A 20,736-nucleotide genomic window follows, 5' to 3' on the forward strand; every position below is an offset into this window, starting at 1 on the left:
GCACTGCCACCAGAGCTCCGCCGAGCCACCGTGCGCCATGGCCGCCTTACCTAGAGTCCGCTAGAGCTTAGTGTTAGTAGGTCAATCGATGTGGGAGATCATGGCGAGCACGGAGGTACCCTCCTCTCGCCGGTGAAGCCACCATCGGTGAGCTTCGCTGCTGCCATGCCATCATAGTCGCCTCTCCTATTTCCTCTCGCTGACCTATGGGGTCATCTGACCCGAGGGCCCCGCTTGTCAGTGACTAAGTATTAGAAGCTAGTTCAAATATTTCCTGTTTTGATGCTGTTTTGTAAAAATTGTATCTCCAGTTTTGTAGATCCAAAGTGAGTGGTTCCAATTTTGTTAGGATCATAGTGAAGTGTAGTATTTAGGAAAAATATAACATGAACCCTTGTAGTGGAATTTTTGGATGAATTAAATAGGAACTTGAAATGTGTTTTTAAATGCATGCAAACTTGTTTAAATTATATCTTGAGTTTCTGTGCTCCAAAAATTATGAAATTTTGTTGGTGAGCTATTCTGGATTAGTAGAAGCTTTGGTAAACATTTGAGAGTCATTGCATGTATGGTTTGTGAGGTATAGATTTTCCTTTTATCATTGAATGATCCTTGTGTGAATTTTTGTAATTTATCTAGGAATCCAATAACCATGAAATTTTGTGGGGGATGTCCTAGTACCTTAAGGAGGCTAGGAAAAATATAAAATCTGTTGCTTGACACTTTTCACTAGGGTTTCCTAATTATGTCATTTTAAGCCATTATGTCTTATCATTTTTGTGTAGGATGTTATACTTGCTCAAATGATGTGAAATTTTTATAGTGGTCTACTTGGAGCATGTAGTACCTACTGTAATTTTTGTAGATTAAATGGTGTAGTTCTCCTATATGTTTGTCATTTCTCTTAATTAAATAAATAAATTAAGAAAGGCATTAAAAGAAATGAATTGGTGGTGAACACTTTACTTTCTGGTGTTCTTGTGACATGTGTAATAAGTGAGTAGAGTTGGTTTTGTCCAATTAATTGTTTGCAACATAAGTTAATAAATATTTCCTATCATTATGTCTTTCTGGACAGTTCTCGGGACTTTACAAAGTTCCCGATGATATTTTGGTTTACTGGGAATGTGGTGAATACAAAAGTTGTAAATAACTTATGTATCGAGCTCCTATCAAACTTTTGTGGCATTTGGCCTAGTAGTTTAGGAGTTACAGGATGTTCAAAGTTGGATCACAGAGTTGCTTGTTCTCTGTCTTGTTTGGACCTGATCATGTAATTCTGTAAATTCGACCTGGTAAAGTTTGGAATCATGCCTTGAGGTCTAAAAATGAATTGTAGGTAATTTCATAATCTTTCCAAATTGTCTTGTTACATGTCATTTGGAATTGTAGATCTTCAGTTTTGGATCAGTTTACTACACCGCTATATAAGTTCCTGTTTTGCTGAAATACGAATGATTGTGTGTGCTTAGTTGTGATGTTCTTGTTGATTGTTTAGGTGCTAGCCTAACTTGAGAACATGCTTAGGTGCTGAAGATGAGCAATTGTACATTAGATTGTATAAACTTGGTAAGTTAAAGTGATTTGAATAGAGCCTAAGTTGGAAAATGAGGACTACAGTAAGCATGTGCATTCCCCGAGCATCCCTAACTTCGTTCATGTGCATCCATGATATTTCTCTTGTGCGTTCATGCAATAGGTGTGCCGGTGGGAGTGACGCTGCTGGAGTTTGAGGGAGCGAGCTAGGAGGAGGAGCCCGAGGTGTAGGAAATCGTACGAAGCAGTCGCCGAGGAGGAGTTGCCTGAGTGCCCTGACCACCGTCCTTCCTCTTTTCTGAAAGGCAAGCCTCGGAGCATATTAGGCCTCCCATGTTTTTACAAATACCTTGAGTATCTCTTATTGTTGATGATGTATTAAGTATAAGAGTTGGTTGGAACCAATTGTTGCATTATATATTCATCCTTGTCCAGATATCGTACTTGAATCCTATTTAAGTTCAGGAATGGGTTAAATGCTTAGCCATGCTTAGTGCGTTAGAAGTCAGGTGATTTCCTATCACCTGCGAGCTTTAGGATGAGGTGGATCACGGTTGGCTATATTTGCTATCGTGGAAAAGAACCATGTTAATAATGAATTAAGACCGAGCGGAGTCTTGTGTAGGGTTGGACATAGTGACTCCTGTCTATGTCGTTTAAGGACCGATACTGTTGTACGTCCTTATGTCATGTTGAACGTAGCCTAACATTTAGCTGGCCGGATAACTCGTTCCGACCGCAAAGCTTAGTAGCTTGATTTAGGCCAGGGATGCGAGCAGGGGTCCACAATCTGGATGGAAGTAAGGATGTGCGGGGAGCCATTGGCGTAAGCCTAAGGGCGGGTTAAGTCACCGAGCACTCATGGCATAGTGGTTCTCTGATTTTGCAGCACTGTTTGGACTCGCGACTCCTGAATTGTACCAAAGGTGACTTGTTTGCGACCCTGTTGGGGGAAGCAAGGTTTGTGTTAGGAATACCCCTCCAACTGGATAGGAATCGATTTGAATCACCGTCTCTCCCGGATAGTGAGAACTTGACTGAGCAGCGGCAACATAGATTCAATTAATTTAACTGATATGGTTAAATGGATGATGATGATAATGTTGCCACGATTTATACCTGCTATGGTTATTAATGTTTGCATCTTAATAAAATGATTGCTTAGTACAAGTGCTAATATAGATGATAGGGTAATGGCTAAAAGTCACTACTAGTTTAGGTTATGAGTTGATCATTATTACTTATGCTTTTCCACAAAAAGAAAGTGTCAGCCAGATCCACTAAATTAAGCTATGCATGATCCTTGGTGTCATTTGTTTTGGTTTACGATGGGTAAGTCTAGCTGAGTACATTCTCGTACTCAGGGTTTATTCCCTCTTGTTGCAGATGACCTTCTATATCAGGGCTTCTGTAAGTATTGTCTCCACCCAGCGGGTGATGAAGACTAGATCATAGGCATGATCTCTGTTTCCCTTATCCGAATGCTTTTGCGGGTTGTGATCAGAAAACTAGTATCTGTATTTGAACATGGGTGTGTAAGTTAAACTATTTGCTTCCGCATACTTTACAAGACCTGTTTTGTAATAACGATGACTCTGAGGTGTTGTAACCTATTTGCAAACCATCTGGGAAATGTTGTAACATATGATATGTTATATTGAATTACTGTAATCTTGGTTGTATGCAAGTTGGTTTGAAATCCTTCATGGTTTCAGTTGACTACCGGGTTTATATGGCTCAAGTGTGAGAATTTGATTGTTTCGGCGATTGTTTTTGTACTTGTGCTCTTATAAATTGGTCGGTTCTGTGACAGCTGGTATCAGAGCTAGATTCAACACTAAACATGTCATACGGGTATTTAAAACAAAAGCTTTTGTTGTGAAAACGGTTTTCCAACTTATAGTTATATATAAGTGTTCAAAAATAAAAAAATTTATGGTGTACTGGTGATCACATCCCTTGTAGCCCACTTAAGGACTTCTAGGTGGCTTATATATAATTACTAACTTGGGGGAAATTGATTGTTTCTATTTTGTCGTCCATGCGGCATGCTATTGCATGGGTGCCATTTGCTTGAATGGTAATGTATGGATCAATTGCCGCTACGCCAAGGTAAGTGTGAGCTGTGAGAGCATGACCATCCAACTGTCGGTCTAGGGGAGAGTTAGTTGTGGTTACTGGAGTATTTACATGTTGCATACATGTATATATGAAGGTACTTAATTGTGGGTACATCTGTCAGGTAGTTTGGATACCAAAGTATATATATCTAGGGATGTATGTATGGAGAGTATCTTAGTTACTACTTTCATTATTAGCATTATATCTTGTTGGGTTGGGCTGCAATGAAGTTTTCTGTAGGTACGCTAACAACACACCGTGTAGATCGACTAGTTACCGCTAATTGAGAGAACGTATGTATGCCACCGTATATTCCGCTAAAACTTAACTTTTCTTAGGTTTGTGAGGACATACGAAACGAGCATGCATCATATTCACTCATGTCATTCATATTGCATTACTCCCTCCCTTATAATTGCTTATCCCAAGTATTAAGTTCCATCTCTCAACAAAATAATTCTCTCACATGAGTTGCATCCCTTTTTGATACAGATGGTCGCACCCATGTTTCCTACTAGTAGCAGCACCTTTTTGGACCAGTTCGGTATGCACCCACCTTGCTCTGGAGGGTGCTCAGTTCAGTTGGGTACCCAAAGGCACCTCGCTACACGTGGAGGCAGGCGGTACCATTGGGAGATGTACCATGGTACATTGTGACCTTTATAGTGCCGCAGAACCCCACGAGACCATTGTGGCATGGGTGGAACATTGAGACTGATGGGCAAAGCCCATGGGAAGCCGCTCAAGTGGTTGCCCTTGATGTGCTAATGGATATAGCATAGAGCTTCAGGGATGAGTTAGTGGGTGGACCAGCTTCATCCATTACCCGAGTGGCTCCTACTGAGGCTGAGTGGACTCAAGAAGTTGGTCAAGCTTTGGTTTGAGGCCGTGGTGAACGTGTTCAGAGCGACAATGCTAGGAATGAGTGCTATCATGGCCGTCTTGAAGCTTTGTCGAGTCAGGCAGGACACCCTTTCTAGTGTGTTAGAAGAAGCTGGCAAGGCAATGGCAACCGAACACAAGTTCAGGTTGCGTGCCCACAAGTATCGCCGTAGGGTGGATGCATGTGGGTGAGCTTAGCAAGAAGTAGAGGAGATTCGAGGTATTGCAAATTATTGCCTGCAGCAGTGGGGTCAAACAGCACGCGAGAGAGACGAGCTTCATAACCAGCTTATGAACCTCACCATAGAGAGAGATGAGGCAGCATAGGAGTTGGATCATGTGACCCATCATAGAGATGCAGCCTTAGAGTTGTCAGAAGAAAGACGTTAGGGCTAGATCATGGCTAACCACAATGCTTTCCAAAGGGAGCATGAGCTCCAAGAGCAACTTGAAGAGCTTCAGGTTGAGCACCATCAACTGAACAACCAGTCTATTTCCTATTCCTCACCCCATACCAAGGTATCCAAATGTGGGTGGACCTCAAGTGATTGAGGCTGATGAAGAAGAAGAGGACGTGCACATGGATGACAATGCAGCTGAACCTGCAAATGAAGAAGAGGAGGAAGATCCGGAAGAAGTCCAAGGCATCTCTGATGTGGACAGCGATCACTTCGATGAGTAGTTAGTTAGCAAGTCTCACTAGTTTAAGCTTTTGCAGTCATTGGTGTAATGGACCTAGTACTATGACTGATGTGGGATGTACCTTTGAATTCAAACTTGGCATGTAATGTACTTTATTCTGCTCCCGTCGGGATGCGTATCTTGTTGGTTAAGTTTAAAAACTTGTCATGTTGGAATGCACTGCGTATGGCACTAGTAATCTAATTGATGATGTGGTGATTAGGAGAATGAATTATTGCCTCTGTTTATTGTATGAAGTTTTCATTTTCTCAAGTAAATTCAGTTTCACATAATTACATTGTTCCTCTCCAATGTGCTAACATCATCAATAATTGCTGGTTGCGCATGGTTGCAGATGCCTCGCACTCGTTCCACTGGTGCGGCTGGTGATGATGACGATCTTCCACCGCCACCACCACCCACACCAACAGAATTGATGGCAATTCTTGTAGAAGGACAACACACTATGGCTGAGGCTCTCTGCACGATTGCAAATCATGAAGGTCATGGTGCACGCCAAGGACCCAAACCAAATTAGTATAGCGACTTCAAAGATTTCCTTGACACTAAACCACCGATCTTCAAGGAGGCTAAAGAGCCCCTCCAAGCTAATGAGTGGTTGAACACTCTCGAGCAGAAGTTCCATCTTCTTCAGCTTGAATGAGGTGCTAAAGACTGAGTATGCATCTCACCAACTACATTGGCCAGCTGGTATTTGGTGGAGGCATCATCGGTCCACTATGCCCGCTAATGCCCAAATCACTTGGGATCAGTTCAAGTCTGCTTTCAGGGGAAATTATATTCCTCCTAGTCTCATGGCAATCAAGCATACAGAGTTCATGAAGCTGACCCAGGGGAACAAGAGCTTGAATGAATACCTATAGGCTTTCAATAATCTTGCAAGGTATGCTACTAAGTTTGTTGACATTGATGCCAAAAAGATCACTAGTTTCAAGCGGGGACTTAGCCCCAAATTGATGAAGCCCATGGGAAATTGCAAGTGTGCTGATTTTAATGAGTTTGTGAGTGATGTTTTATCTCAAGAGAACAATAATGCTGTATATGCTGCTTCAAAGAATTGTAAGAGGGCCTATGAGGCGGGTGCCTCACAATCCAAGGCTCTAGTCACCCGAAGGGCTCCATTCCGTCCCCTGGCATCAGCTACTAAGTTCCGCCCATCGCTAAAGATGAATCCAGGCAAGACTAGGTTTCACAAGGCTTTTATAGTTGCTCTTCCCAAGGGCACTACCAGTCAAGGCAGTTCCAATGTTCCACCAAGCAACATGCCATGTTGGAACTACAATAAGCCAGCTCACTGGTCGAGGAAGTGTCCTTACCCCAAGAAGAATAACTACCAAGGTGGCCGTCAGGGACAGGTGAACCACACTAATATTGCTGATATTCCGTCAGGAGAGGTAGTAATGGCTGGTAAGTTTCTGGTGGATCAACACCCCATAGTTGTACTATTTGATTCGGATGCTTCACATTCTTTTATTAGTCCTGCATTGCATCCAAGTTTATGTAGAAAACATACACTGTTGATGGTGAGGGTTATTGTATTAGGGCTACCAGTGGCACTATCCCAACCAAGCTTGTAGTTGGGGACGTACAATTTGAGATAGAGGGGTAAAGTTATTAGGTTGATCTGGTAGTTTTACCGGGGCTGGGTATCGACGTGATATTGGGAATGAACTGGATGAGCAGTCATGGAGTGCTTATTGATACATCGTCTAGAGTAGTCATGCTTAGAGATCCTGGTAATCAGGAGGGTTTTCTAGTATAGCTACCTAGGGACATCAATCTTTTTTGTATGGCTAATGCGGTGCAAGTAAAGGCTATGGTAGATATCCCTGTTGTGTGTGATTTTCTAGATGTTTTTCCTGATGATTTGCCTAGATTGCCCTCGGATCGAGACGTGGAGTTCAAGATAGAGTTGCTACCCTAGTACAACGCCCATCTCTAGAAGGCCATATTGGATGCCTCCCAATGAACTAGCCGAACTTAAGACTTAGTTGAATGAACTTCTAAAGAAAGTCCTTATCCGTCCTAGTTCATCTCCATGGGGGTGCCCAGCTATCTTTGTAAAGAAGAAGGATCAATCACTACGCATGTGTGTAGATTATAGGCCCTTGAATGCAGTTACAATCAAGAATAAGTACCCTCTGCCACGCATAGATATCTTATTTGATCAGTTGTCTAAAGCAAAAGTCTTTTCCAAGACTGATTTGAGATCTGGTTATCATCAAATCAAAATTTGGCTTGAGGATGTTCCAAAAACTGCATTCTCCATAAGATATGGTCTGTATGAGTACCTTGTTATGTCTTTTGGATTGACCAATGCCCCCGCACACTTCATGTATTTGATGAATTCGGTGTTTATGCCCGAGTTGGACAAATTTGTGGTGGTATTTATAGATGATATCCTAGTTTATTCTGAGAATGAAGAAGATCATGTTGAACATTTGCGAGTGGTTCTCACTAGATTGTGGGAACACTAGCTTTATGCAAAGTTCAGCAGGTGTGAATTCTAGCTTTGTGAGGTACCTTTTCTTGGACATGTGTTGTCCGATGGTGGAATTATGGTGGATCCCACCAAGGTGCAAGAAGTGTTGGACTAGAAGCCTCCCATCTCGGTGCACGAGGTTCGAAGTTTTCTAGGATTGGCTAGCTATTATCGTCGCTTCATCCTAGATTTCTCTAAAATAGCCAAGTCTATGATTCGGTTGCTGCAAAAAGACATGAGGTTTGTCTAGACTTCCGAGTGTGATGCGGCTTTCCACACCCTGCGAACTCTTCTAACTTCGGCTCCAGTTTTGGCACAACCGGATATTGAGAAACCTTTCGATGTGTTATGCGATGCATTAGGTATAGGTTTAGGAGGTGTTCTTATGATAGAGGGTAGAGTCATTGCTTATACCTCTCGCCAACTTCAGAAGCATGTGGTGAACTATCCGAACGCATGACTTAGAACTTGCTACAGTTGTTTGCTCGGCAATGTGTGTAATATCTACACTGATCATAAGAGTCTTAAGTACATCTTCACTCAACCTGAGTTGAATATGTGTCAGAGAAGATGGATCAAGTTGATCAAGGATTATACCCTCCAAGTGCACTATCATCCTAGCAAGGCAAACGTCATTGCGGATGCCTTAAGCAGGAAATCTCATTGCCACTCTTTGATTGAAAGTGACTTCCATTTGTCAAAACTCTTACATCCGACAGTCCTTCACAACATCACTATCAATTGTACTCTACAGAGTCGAATTATCGAGCTACAGAAGATAGATTTAGGTGTGTTCCACATCAAGCGTAAGATGAAAGAGCAAGAAACCAAACATTTTCGGGTAGATGAGAATGACATGTTATGGTTCAAGGATAGGTTGGTGGTTCCGAAGGATAGAGAGCTTAGAAACCAAATCATATCCGAAGCCCATTCCTCTAAATTATCTATTCATCCTGGTAGTAGCAAAATGTATCATGATTTGAAGCCTCACTTTTGGTGGACCAAAATGAAGAAAGAGATAGCCGCTTATGTGGCTAGGTGTGACACTTGTTGTTGAGTCAAAGCGGTGCACATGAAAGCTGGATTGCTTCAGCCACCCTCTATTCCAGGTTGGAAATGGGAGGAGATAAGTACGGATTTTATTGTTGGACTCCCTACTACTCAGAGGAATTTTAACTCCATTTGGGTGATTGTAGACCATCTGACCAAGTCTACACACTTCATTCCTGTCTGCATAGATTTCCGTCCAACTGACTATGCAGAGTTGTACTTTAATCATACTATTGTCTCTGATAGAGGACCATAGTTCACTGCTCGCTTTTGGGAGCACTTACACGGATTACTAGGAACTAAGTTAGTAAGAAGTTCTACCTATCATCCACAAACCAATGGGCAAACTGAACGAGTGAATCAAATCTTAGAAGATATGTTGAGACCATGTGTCATCTTGGCTAAGGGTTCATGGGAAAAGTGGTTGCCCCTAGCTGAATTCTCGTACAATAATAGTTATTAAGAGAGTATCAAGATGGCACCGTTTGAAGCTTTGTATGGCCGAAAGTGTAGAACCCCATTGAATTGGGTAGAAGCCGGTGAAAGGAGATATTATGGAATTGATTTTGTTCAAGAAGTCAAAGAACAAGTGTGTACTATCCAAACCCATATGGCCGCAGCTCAAGCTAGTCAGAAAAGTTATGCTGATTGCCATAGAAAGCCTATCGAATTCAAAGTTGGAGACTTCATTTATCTTAAAGTCTCACCTATGAAGAGTGTCCAATGCTTTGGTGTGAAATGAAAGCTTGCGCTGAGATATGTCAGTCCATTTCAAATCATTGGACAAAGTGGTAAGGTGGCATACAAGATCCAATTACCTCCTGAGATGAGTGTTATCTTCAATGTCTTTCACGTATCCCAGTTGAAGAAATGTCTTTGCATCCCTGAAGAGAGAGTTCCACTGGGGGATATCGAGTTAAAATCTGATTTGACTTTTGAAGAAAAACCGGTCTGAGTAATTGACACTCATGAGCGAGTGACTCAAAGTCGGTTGGTCATGTTTTACAAGGTCATGTGGAGTAATCAGGGTAGTGAGCTCGACGCAACTTGGGAAAGAGAAGATTATTTGAGGGACGGTTATAAGGAATTCTATGAACAATGGTACGCTTGTCAAATCTCAGGACGAGATTTTTATAAGGGGGGAGGGTTGTAACACCCCAGGTGTTTGGCTTCCACATTTGCACTTGCATTTCATGAACATGAGCATCATTCATCCATTCATGAGCCTATATTGCATGAAACATGTTTTCAAAACATTGCAACATATTGTTATATTTCATGTGTGTTTGTTTTAAGAAATGAATAGTGTGCAACACTCAAGTGCAACATGTGCAACTCACTTTAGTGAAACATGGTTAGTTAGTACTATGCAACAAAATCATGAAACATGTGAAACATGACTTTGAAATAAAGGTAACATTTCACTTGTTTTTCCTTATTTCAATGCATGTGATGCTTGATTTGGTGTGACCAATGTGTGGTGTGGCTAATTATCCTCTTAAGCAACTTAGTTATACTTAGAATGTCATTAGGAACAATGTTCATGTTGATCATTTTGCCTAATTAGGTTTCCAAGTCATGGTTTGACTACTTTAGACCCCTAGAGCTCCTGGGTTTGACTGTTTAAAAAGAATAGCTTAGAGTGTTTGCATGTCTGAGCAACCTAAAGCAAAGTTGTAGCAAATTTTATGAGGAACAAACTTTGTTTAGGAGCCAAGTCATAAAAATTGCAGAACATGCTTAAAAGGGACCCACAAGTCAGTTTGAGGTCTATTTGGAAACTCTGAAAATTTTCTAAGTCATAAACCAGGATTTCAGTTTCGTGTACTCAACTTTGGCATGATTTTTCTCATGATCCTTTGAGAATTAGGTCTTGGTCTTATAATAGGAATTGAATATGGTATGAAGGGCTACAACTTTCATTTATATTGTTTTCACTGATTCATCATGGATTAGGGGATCAAGCATAGTCAATTCTTGCTAGCAGACCTTGATCTCTTAACTGAATTAGAGCTACAGTGCCGACCGGCAACAGAGACCGGCCGCCGCATGGCCACCACGTGCTGTGGCCGACCTGATGTCGTTGCTCAGTGTGCTCAGCTTGAAGCTACGTCCCTCTGCCCTCCCAGCGCTCGCATTCACTCTCCTTCGCCCCCTCCGCTCACAGCAGCAGCAGTAGCGCGCCGGCTCTACCATTGCCGCCGAGCACACGCCGTCACCTAGCTCCCTCGCCACCAGAAAATGCTACCTCTAGCTAGCCCAAAGTTCCATCGTGTCCTCCTATACCTCCTCCACCTCTTAGCTAAGCCTATTGAGTCGAGGTGAGGGCACATTTGTCACTTCCGCCGCCACCGCCATGAGCGTGACCTCACCGGAGTTCAAGGCCGCCATGGTCGGGATAGCTAGGGTCCCTCTCATCCTTCTTTTCCTACCTAGCTAGCTCCATGGTGACCTTGTGAAGCTCGTACCGAGCTCAGAAGAGGCAATGGGGGCTTGCCGTCGCAAGCACTGCCACCAGAGCTCCACTGAGCCGCCGTGTGCCATGGTCGCCTTACCTAGAGTCCGCTAGAGCTTAGTGTTAGTAGGTCAATCAATGTGGGAGATCATGGCGAGCACGAAGGTACCCTCCTTGTCGTCGGTGAAGCCACCGTCGGTGAGCTTTGCCGCTGCCACGCCATTGCAGTCGCCTCCCCTGTTTCCTCTCGCTGACCTATGGGGTCATCTGACCCGAGGGCCCCGCTTGTCAGTGACTGAGTATTAGAAGCTAGTTCAAATATTTCCTATTTTGATGCTGTTTTGTAAAAATTGTATATCCAGTTTTGTAGATCCAAAGTGAGTGGTTCTAATTTTGTTAGGATCATAGTGAAGTGTAGTATTTAGTAAAAATATAACATGAACCCTTGTAGTGGAATTTTTGGATGAATTAAATAGGAACTTGAAATGTATTTTTAAATGCATGCAAACTTGTTTAAATTATATCTTGAGTTCCTGTGCTCCAAAAATTATGAAATTTTGTTGGTGAGCTACTCTGGATTAGTAGAAGCTCTAGTAAACATTTGAGAGTCATTGCATGGATGGTTTGTGAGGTATAGATTTTCCTTTTATCATTGAATGATCCTTGTGTGAATTTTTGTAATTTATCTAGGAATCCAATAACCATAAATTTTGTGGGGGATGTCCTAGTACCTTAAGGAGGCTAGGAAAAATATAAAATCTGTTGCTTGACACTTTTCACTAGGGTTTCCTAATTATGTCATTTTAAGCCATTATGTCTTATCATTTTTGTGTAGGATGTTATACTTGCTCAAATGACGTGAAATTTTTTATAGTGGTCTACTTGGAGCATGTAGTACCTACTGTAATTTTTGTAGATTAAATGGTGTAGTTCTCGTATATGTTTGTCATTTCTCTTAATTAATTAAATAAATTAAGAAAGGCATTAAAAGAAATGAATTGGTGGTGAACACTTTACTTTCTGGTGTTCTTGTGACATGGGTAATAAGTGAGTAGAGTTGGTTTTGTCCAATTAATTGTTTGCAACATAAGTTAATAAATATTTCCTGGCATTATGTCTTTCTGGACAGTTCTCGGGACTTTACAAAGTTCCCCATGATATTTTGGTTTGCTGGGAATGTGGTGAATACAAAAGTTGTAAATAACTTATGTATCGAGCTCCTGTCAAAATTTTGTGGCATTTGGCCTAGTAGTTTAGGAGTTACAGTCATTCAAAGTTGGATCACAGAGTTGCTTGTTCTGTCTTGTTTGGACCTGATCATGTAATTCTGTAAATTCGACCTGGTAAAGGTTGTAATCATGCCTTGAGATCTAAAAATGAATTGTAGGTAATTTCATAAGCTTTCCAAATTGTCTTGTTGCATGTCATTTGGAATTGTAGATCTTCAGTTTTGGTCAGTTTACTACACCGCTATATAAGTTCCTGTTTTGCTGAAATACGAATGATTGTGTGTGCTCAGTTGCGATGTTCTTGTTGATTGTTTAGGTGCTAGCCTAACTTGAGAACATGCTTAGGTGCAGGTGCTAGGTCCTTAACTGAAGATGAGCAATTGTACATTACATTGTATAAACTTGGTAAGTTGAAGTGATTTGAATAGAGCCTAAGTCAGAAAATGCGGACTGCAGTAAGCATGTGCATTCCCCGAGCATCCCTAACTTCGTTCAAGTGCATCCATGATATTTCGCTTGTGCATTCATGCAATAGGTGTGCCGGAGGGAGTGATGCTGCTGGAGTTCGAGGGAGCGAGCCAGGAGCAGGAGCCCGAGGTGCAGGAAATCGACGAAGCAGCCGCCGAGGAGGAGTTGCCCGAGTGCCCTGACCACCGTCCTTCATCTTTCCTAAAAGTCAAGCCCCAAAGCATATTAAGCCTCCCATGTTTTTACAAATACCTTGAGTATCTCTTATTGTTGATGATGCATTAAGTATAGGAATTGGTTGGAACCAATTGTTGCATTATATATTCATCCTTGTCCAGATATCGTACTTGAATCCTATTTAAGTTCAGGAACGGGTTAAATGCTTAGCCATGCTTAGTGCGTTAGAAGTCAGGTGATTTCCTGTCACCTGCGAGCTTTAGGATGAGGTGGATCACGGTTGGCTATATTTGCTATCGTAGAAAAGAACCATGTTAATAATGAATTTAGACCGGGCGGAGTCTTGTGTAGGGTTGGACATAGTGACTCTGTCTGTGTCATTTAAGGATCGATATGATGTACGTCCTTATGTCATGTTGAACGTAGCCTAACATTTAGCTAGCCAGATAACTTGTTCCGACCTGCGAAGCCTAGTAGCTCAATTCAGGCCGGGGATGTGAGCAGGGGTTCGCAATCTGGATGGAAGTAAGGATGTGCAGGGAGCCATTGGCATAAGCCCAAGGGCTGGTTAAGTCACCGAGCACTCATGGCAGAGTGGTTCTCTAATTTTGCAGCACTGTTTGGACTCACAACTCCTGAATTGTACCAAAGGTGACTTGTTTGCGACCCTAATGGGGGGAAGCAAGGTTTGTGTTAGGAATACCCCTCCAACTGGATAGGAATCGATTTGAATCGCCGTCTCTCCCGAATAGTGAGAACTTGACTAAGCAGCGGCAACGTAGATTCAATTAATTTAACGATATGGTTAAATGGATGATGATGATAATGTTGCCATGATTTATACCTGCTATGGTTATTAATGTTTGCATCTTAATCAAATGATTGCTTAGTACAGGTGCTAATATAGATGACAGGGTAATGGCTAAAAGTCACTACTAGTTTAGGTTAAGAGTTGATCATTATTACTTATGCTTTTCCGCAAAAAGAAAGTGTCAGCCAGATCCACTAAATTAAGCTATGCATGATCTTGGTGTCATTTTTTTTGGTTTTCGACAGGTAAGTCTAGTTGAGTACATTCTCATACTCAGGGTTTATTCCCTCTTGTTGCAGATGACCTTCTATATCAGGGCTTCTGTAAGCATTGTCTCCACCCAGCGGGTGACGAAGACTAGATCATGGGCATCATCTCTGTTTCCCTTATCCGAATGCTTTTGCGGGTTGTGATCAGAAAACTAGTATTTGTATTTGAACATGGGTGTGTAAGTTAAACTATTTGCTTTCACATACTTTACAAAACCTATTTTGTAGTAACGATGACTCTGAGGTGTTGTAACCTATTTGCAAACCATCTGGGAAATGTTGTAACATACGATATGTTATGTTGAATTACTGTGATCTTAGTTGTATGCAAGTTGGTTTGAAATCCTTCGTGGTTTTAGTTGACTACCGGGTTTATATGGGCTCAAGTGCGAGAATTTGATTGTTTCGGCGATTGTTTTTGTACTTGTGCTCTTATAAATTGGTCAGTTCTGTGACACAACCCTAATTTGAAATATAATCTTGATGATCATTTTGATATTCTTTACTCACGCAAGGGGAAAGATCACTTAGAGTGTTGGATCTCAAGTGATGTAGCTCGCGGAGTGATTAAGGACCGTTCATTGGTATAGCGACTCTATGAAACCATCCGTACTGACCACATGTCACAAATGTGGGCGACAAGCCAATTAACTAATTGTGACTGGTCTATCTGTGAAACTAGCATGAGGTGGCGCCGGGTAGATGGTGGTACCATTACCCAAGAACTTATCAACCCTTTCATGGACAGTCTGGCTAGGATTAGTGAAAGGTTGGATACATGAGGCAACACTTACCCTTCCGCACGGGTGTTGACACTTCTTAATGTTGCTACTAGGTTTGTATCCCTAGCAACGGCGCCAAAAATGATTATTGGTATTTATTAACGACACTTGTAATTAAGAAAGAATATAAATATTAAGGATTCCACAAGCGCACAGATATTATACCATTGTAGCACTTCATCCAGGGAGTATTCTAGGTATCGTAATTTATATTTTTACCTCAGGGAAGGACTGACAAAGGGAAATTATTGATAACTTATACTTATGATGGATAAACCAAGCATCTACTCTGAGCAGGGGTAACTCAAGAGATAGGATAATATATAAATGATAAATGATAGTTGATCCATGAATAATGAACACTCAGAGTACTCCTTATGATAGCAATAGCAAGACTAAGTAGATATAACAGAGAAACTAATTCCTAAGTTATTCTTAATTACAAGTCAAAGCATACGTTGATTAGTGCAATTATACTTAATAATCATGCCTAAGGATTAACTTCATACCTATACATAAGGGATGTTACTAAGGAAGATCAAGAACAGAGCATGAGTTCCTTCGCAGCTAGATCCTACTTGACCTAAATTCAGGGAGTGGACTACAAAGGACTTAACGAGAATGTCACACTCGCGATCTACCACATGACCCACAATATAGGGTGCATCCGCAGGTAAATAACTTATAAGCACCACACTTACCCAATGTCGACCACTCACCCCATGTACATTAGAGCGAGCGCCATAGGAACTTATGCATAAACATAATAATAATCTTGCTATACTAAGCATATAATCAAAGTAAACGTGAACATGATAACTAAGAACATGAATAATATTAAGAATAATGTCATAGCAAATGTAGCAAACATATAAAATATGGAATATACAAGAGAGCATACAAAGGATTTATCAAGTCACGCTCTTAACAAGATCAGGAACCCAAGCAGATGACTTGCCTCTCTCTAGATCTAACTTATCTAGCTATGCCTAAATATTTGTGGAGCTCTGAAGATCTCTCTTGACGATGGAGGAGGATTATGACAGGGGGTAGGAGGTGATATATATAGGGGGCAATGCCAAATGTGGACCCTTAGATCAGACCTTGAGCAATGGTGTACATTTGATATTTAAGGCAGTGGAGAACCGACATTCAAAGGAGAGGCTGACACATGGGCCCCATAGGCTGCCTGGCCTGCTGGTGGTGCCAGTCAGCCCCATATGGCAGTGGCTTAGGCCACTGCATGGTGGTTTGCCTTCTAGAGTGTTTTGGAGTCTTCCTAAGTTGGTTTCATCACGAATAAATGTGGCTTGATCTGACAATTAGGTCCTCCTTGATAGTTTTATGAATAAACCCTGCTAAAAATGCAGGATCACCAAACTCGTAGAATTTGTTAGCTTAAACCCCTAAACCTATGTTGGTGATCATATTCATGCATTTATACAAGTTATATTGTCGGTTTATGATGGGTGTTAACTACCATCAACAAACTCCCCAAGCTTAACCTTTGCTCATCCCTAAGCAATGCTAAACTCAATAATGTATCAGGAGGTGCTGCAATGTTTTCACTCCTCAAAAGTACACATGTGTTCAAATAAAAATTCTCCTCTGGATTAGAATAAACTGATCTGACTTTCAAACTTACCCATATTACCTTCAACCATGGGGCTTCTTAGCCTTCACTTGGGCCTTGAGCAATTGAAATACATAACAAACAAGTCAAGCACTATATCTCAAGTTCATTGCTCAACCATTATTCTAGAGTTTTTGTAAGTTTTTCAAAAATATAACTCAGAGCTTGCATTGTATGACACCCTCAAATCTCTCAATATATGTGGTATTTGTGGATCCTCAATAAGGAAATAATTATGTTATGCCTTTCTCTTCCTACAACTAAGTCTTATGTGGAGCTCACAAGAGGGGAAATCGCATTAAATAGCATACTTACAATACAGATATTATAAAGTCAAACCTCGGATCCAAAGAGAGTTGAGTCATACAATCAAATCAAGATGTGCATGTGCATGGATATATATGGTGGCTAACCTAATTCTTCTATACTCCTTGAAAATGTATCTCTCTTTTGAAACTTGGAAATATTTTCTTAGAGAACATGGGCTATCTTATTCATCTTTTTCTCTTTTTTGTCAGGCGGGCATATGAGTACACATTGGTTTAGATATCTCGGACACTTGTCCATTATTCTCAACTCTTTTTTATGAATAAATTTTTTATAGCCATGCCTCTTTTCCGCAGCAAAACTTTTGAGAGATAGCAACAAGAACTTGGAGCATTTATTTGGTGGATAAACCTATCAAGCATATTTTTGTTGCTCACTCCTAGTGTAGGAGTAATACATTTTTGGATGGATCTAGATGGAAAACATGTTTTTGCACCTACCCCAGTGTAGGAGTAGTGCATATGTGGGTGGTGTGTACGTGATCTTGATTTTAAGAGCATGACAAATCTCTCATAAAGGTCAATAAAGCTTGACCAAACTCAATGCAAAACAAGCAGCATATATGAGTGGAAGTTTTCCTAGCCTAAATAACATGTTTGGCTCTGGTAGGAATTCAACCTTTGTCATACAAGAACTCATCGTGTAGCATTTTTATGTTTTTTAAAAGATAAATCTCCAAAACTTTAGTATCACTAAGAACAGGATAAACAGCAGCTCAGACCTTTTCATATCATATTTGTCAATTACCTAGACTTAGATCAAGCATATGCTACCCTCAAGTTTCAAGTTCAGAGTAATTTCTTATATCAAAATAGTCTTCTCTGAAACTCAGGAGAATTTAAGGCTGAAAACTAGGTACTTGAAAGGAATTACAACAGAGCAACTATTCATCATTTCCATTCTAAGAGATCATAGATAGTTCCTTTTGTTTTATTCAGCTCTTAAAAAATAGAAAATAAATTTTGTACACACTCTTTATTTTATTTTCATTTTTCTTAGATCACACATTACTAATATACATCTAATATAAAGATAAATCTTTATTTTGTTTATAGTTATGCATCATCTTTTTATAGCAAATATATAACAAACATAAAAACAAAAGGAAAAGAAATACTTATCTAGATACATGGGGATGCCCTTCCCCCAAGCTAGTTGTTGTCGTGGTTGAATGTTCAAAGTTGTGGGATCCTTCTTAGAGCGGTTTGCCATCGGATGTCCCTCTCGTCCATCAGGAAGTTGGGTTTCTCTTATGTGAGAATGCACTTTGGGAGGAGTGAGATGAAGGCGACCGTATAAACTTGCTCTTGATCTTGTACATCATCCTACAAAATGTCAACAAGAACAACAAAACTCGTGGAATGGATTAGAATAGGAGGGTTAGCGATCAGCAGTCTAGGGGTTAGTCATCCTTGGAGTTAAACATATTTTTTTAATTGGCAAAATTTTAGTAGGATGTCTATCTGATATTTTTGGATTTTCTTATACATGTTTTGCATAAAATACTTTATGATATAGTGAAATATAACTAGATGTATGCATGCTGTTTTTTATGCCACCACAGTTAATATTCTTGCCGGTTTCTACACACTGTAAAATTTATTCACATGGGGCTTAAGGTTTTTATAATGCAGTGATGAAAATTTTGTTTTCTTTTTTCTAGATGCAATGCAAATGCATAAAAGTAAATATACTAAAGTAAAAATAATTCATGCAATGTGTAAAAGTAAATATGGATAACTACCGATTTTATCTCTAGACGAGGGTTCGTTGTTTTGAGTCCTGCAAACAGGACTCCTCATATCTTAGTTATTCTTTGGGAGCATCAATTAGTCCCAGAGATGGAGACCTTGATTGTTGCACCTCTTGTGATGGTGACTCTGATGAGGATGTCACCTTTTCCTTCAACACATGCTTGGGTTGTGGACTTGATTTCAGCGTAGTTGGTTCGTCATTCACAATTTCTCCTTCATCTTCATTCTTTAGGAGTTGATTCCTTCGGCATTGGGAAGATCAACGTCTCTTCTTGGAACAGGTCTTCTTCGGTTGTCCATAAGTTGTCTATTGAAATAGCATCATACCTTTTGTCTTGGAAACTAGAAGTGAATTTGTCCTAATCCGATGTAGATGATCATGTTGGTAGTGTTTAGGAATGGTCTTCCAAGGATGATAGGTACATCTTGTTCTTCTCCCATGTCAAGAATCATGAAGTCAGTAGGGACATAGTGATCTTGTATTTTGACCATGATGTCTTTTGCTATTCCCTCTAGAAACTAAATTGTTTGGTCCACCATCTGTAATTGCATATATGTAGGAAACAAAGGCTCTCCAAACAAATAGTCACATGTTACCTTGGACATTATGTTGACACTCGATCTAATATCGCAGAAGATGTTGTGAAAGATTCTTTGTCTGATTGTACACTCGATCATTGGTACTCCTGGATTTTCCTTCTTGGTAAGGAATGGTGAAGCGAGGTGGTGGTCATACTATGATCGAATTGTATTGATCATCTTTACTCATTCTTCTCTTGGTTGCCTAGCTCTATTCTTGCTTCTTCGATTGTTTCTCTTCTTGTCTACTATTGTATCCTTAGGTAGATATGGCATCTGTAGATGACTAGGAGAGTGTAGTATACAATTCTTGAAAGTAAATTTCTCATTTCTATCCTTAATTGTGAACCAGATTTTAGCACTGTCCGCGTAGATGATGGCTTTTGCGATGCTTAGGAAAGGTCGGTCGAAAATAATGGGTGCCCTTATATCTCCACCTATGTCCAAAACCACAAAGTCTATGGGTACATATGACTATCAAACTCATACGCAAATGTCTTCTAGAATCCCATTGGGGTAGTAGAGTGACTGGTCTGCAAGCTGTAAACACATATTTGTGTATAACAAAGTACCTCCATTAATTTTCTCATAAATTTCCTTTGGCATAATGTTAACACTTGCTCCAAAGTTGCAGACAGCTTCTTGGAACACATGAGGTCCAATGGCTATGGGGATGGCAGGTCTTCCTGGATCACCTTTCTTTACAGGCAAGGAGTAATCCTCCCATCCTTAGCTTGATGGTTCTATGTAGAATCCTGCATTGTGAATATTGATAAGATTTGTAGTTTCAGGATATTCTGGTTGTCCTAGAATCTTATCTTTGTTGGTCGAAGGAACAACAACCACCAACTGAGCTATTTGTGATTCTATCATTTTATTAAAGCTATGCTGGTTTTTAATGGCTGAGGAGTAGATCCATCTTGGTAGATAGCATATCTACTTCCTTGAGTTAATGCATATCTCCACCTTTCTTATGGGGTTAAAGACATTCTTCAATCCATTCTTAGTTGGAGGCCATCTTCTCTGTGAGAGTCATTGCTTGTGTGATTGTGAGTGATAAAAATGCACCTCCAGCAGCAACATCCACATTCTCATAGGTACTGTTAGTCCACCCATGATAGAAAGTCTTTATGAGTAGCCAATTCTCCATCCCATGATGAGGACTTTCTGATATGTCGTCCTAAAAGCGATCCCATACCTCAGGGATAGATTCATCATGTTGCTGCTAAAAAATTGAAATTCTTCCACATAGAGCATTGGTTTTGTCTATGGGAAAGAACTTTGCTAGAAAGGTAGTGGAGCAGATTCCCATGTAGTATTCTTCTCTTTGTTGGCGTAGAACCAATGCTTCACCTTCCCCAAAAGTGAAAATGGGAAGATAAGTAATATGGCATCTCTAGAAACTCCCTTGATGGTGAATGTAACACCCTAGGTGTTTAGGCTTCCACTAAATTGCATGTCATTTCATAAACATGTGCA

At 40.6% G+C, this 20,736-nt stretch overlaps 1 non-coding gene across 1 annotated transcript; it reads left to right on the forward strand.

Moving 5' to 3' along the window:
- Nucleotides 1-20,405: 20,405 nt before the first annotated feature.
- Nucleotides 20,406-20,514, forward strand: LOC136498701 (small nucleolar RNA R71). The gene has a single exon (XR_010769710.1). It is a non-coding gene; the product is annotated as a small nucleolar RNA R71 (small nucleolar RNA).
- The last annotated feature ends 222 nt before the right edge of the window (nucleotides 20,515-20,736 follow it).

This window comes from Miscanthus floridulus, chromosome 12 (assembly GCF_019320115.1).
Source record: "Miscanthus floridulus cultivar M001 chromosome 12, ASM1932011v1, whole genome shotgun sequence".
Taxonomy (NCBI): Eukaryota; Viridiplantae; Streptophyta; class Magnoliopsida; order Poales; family Poaceae; genus Miscanthus; species Miscanthus floridulus.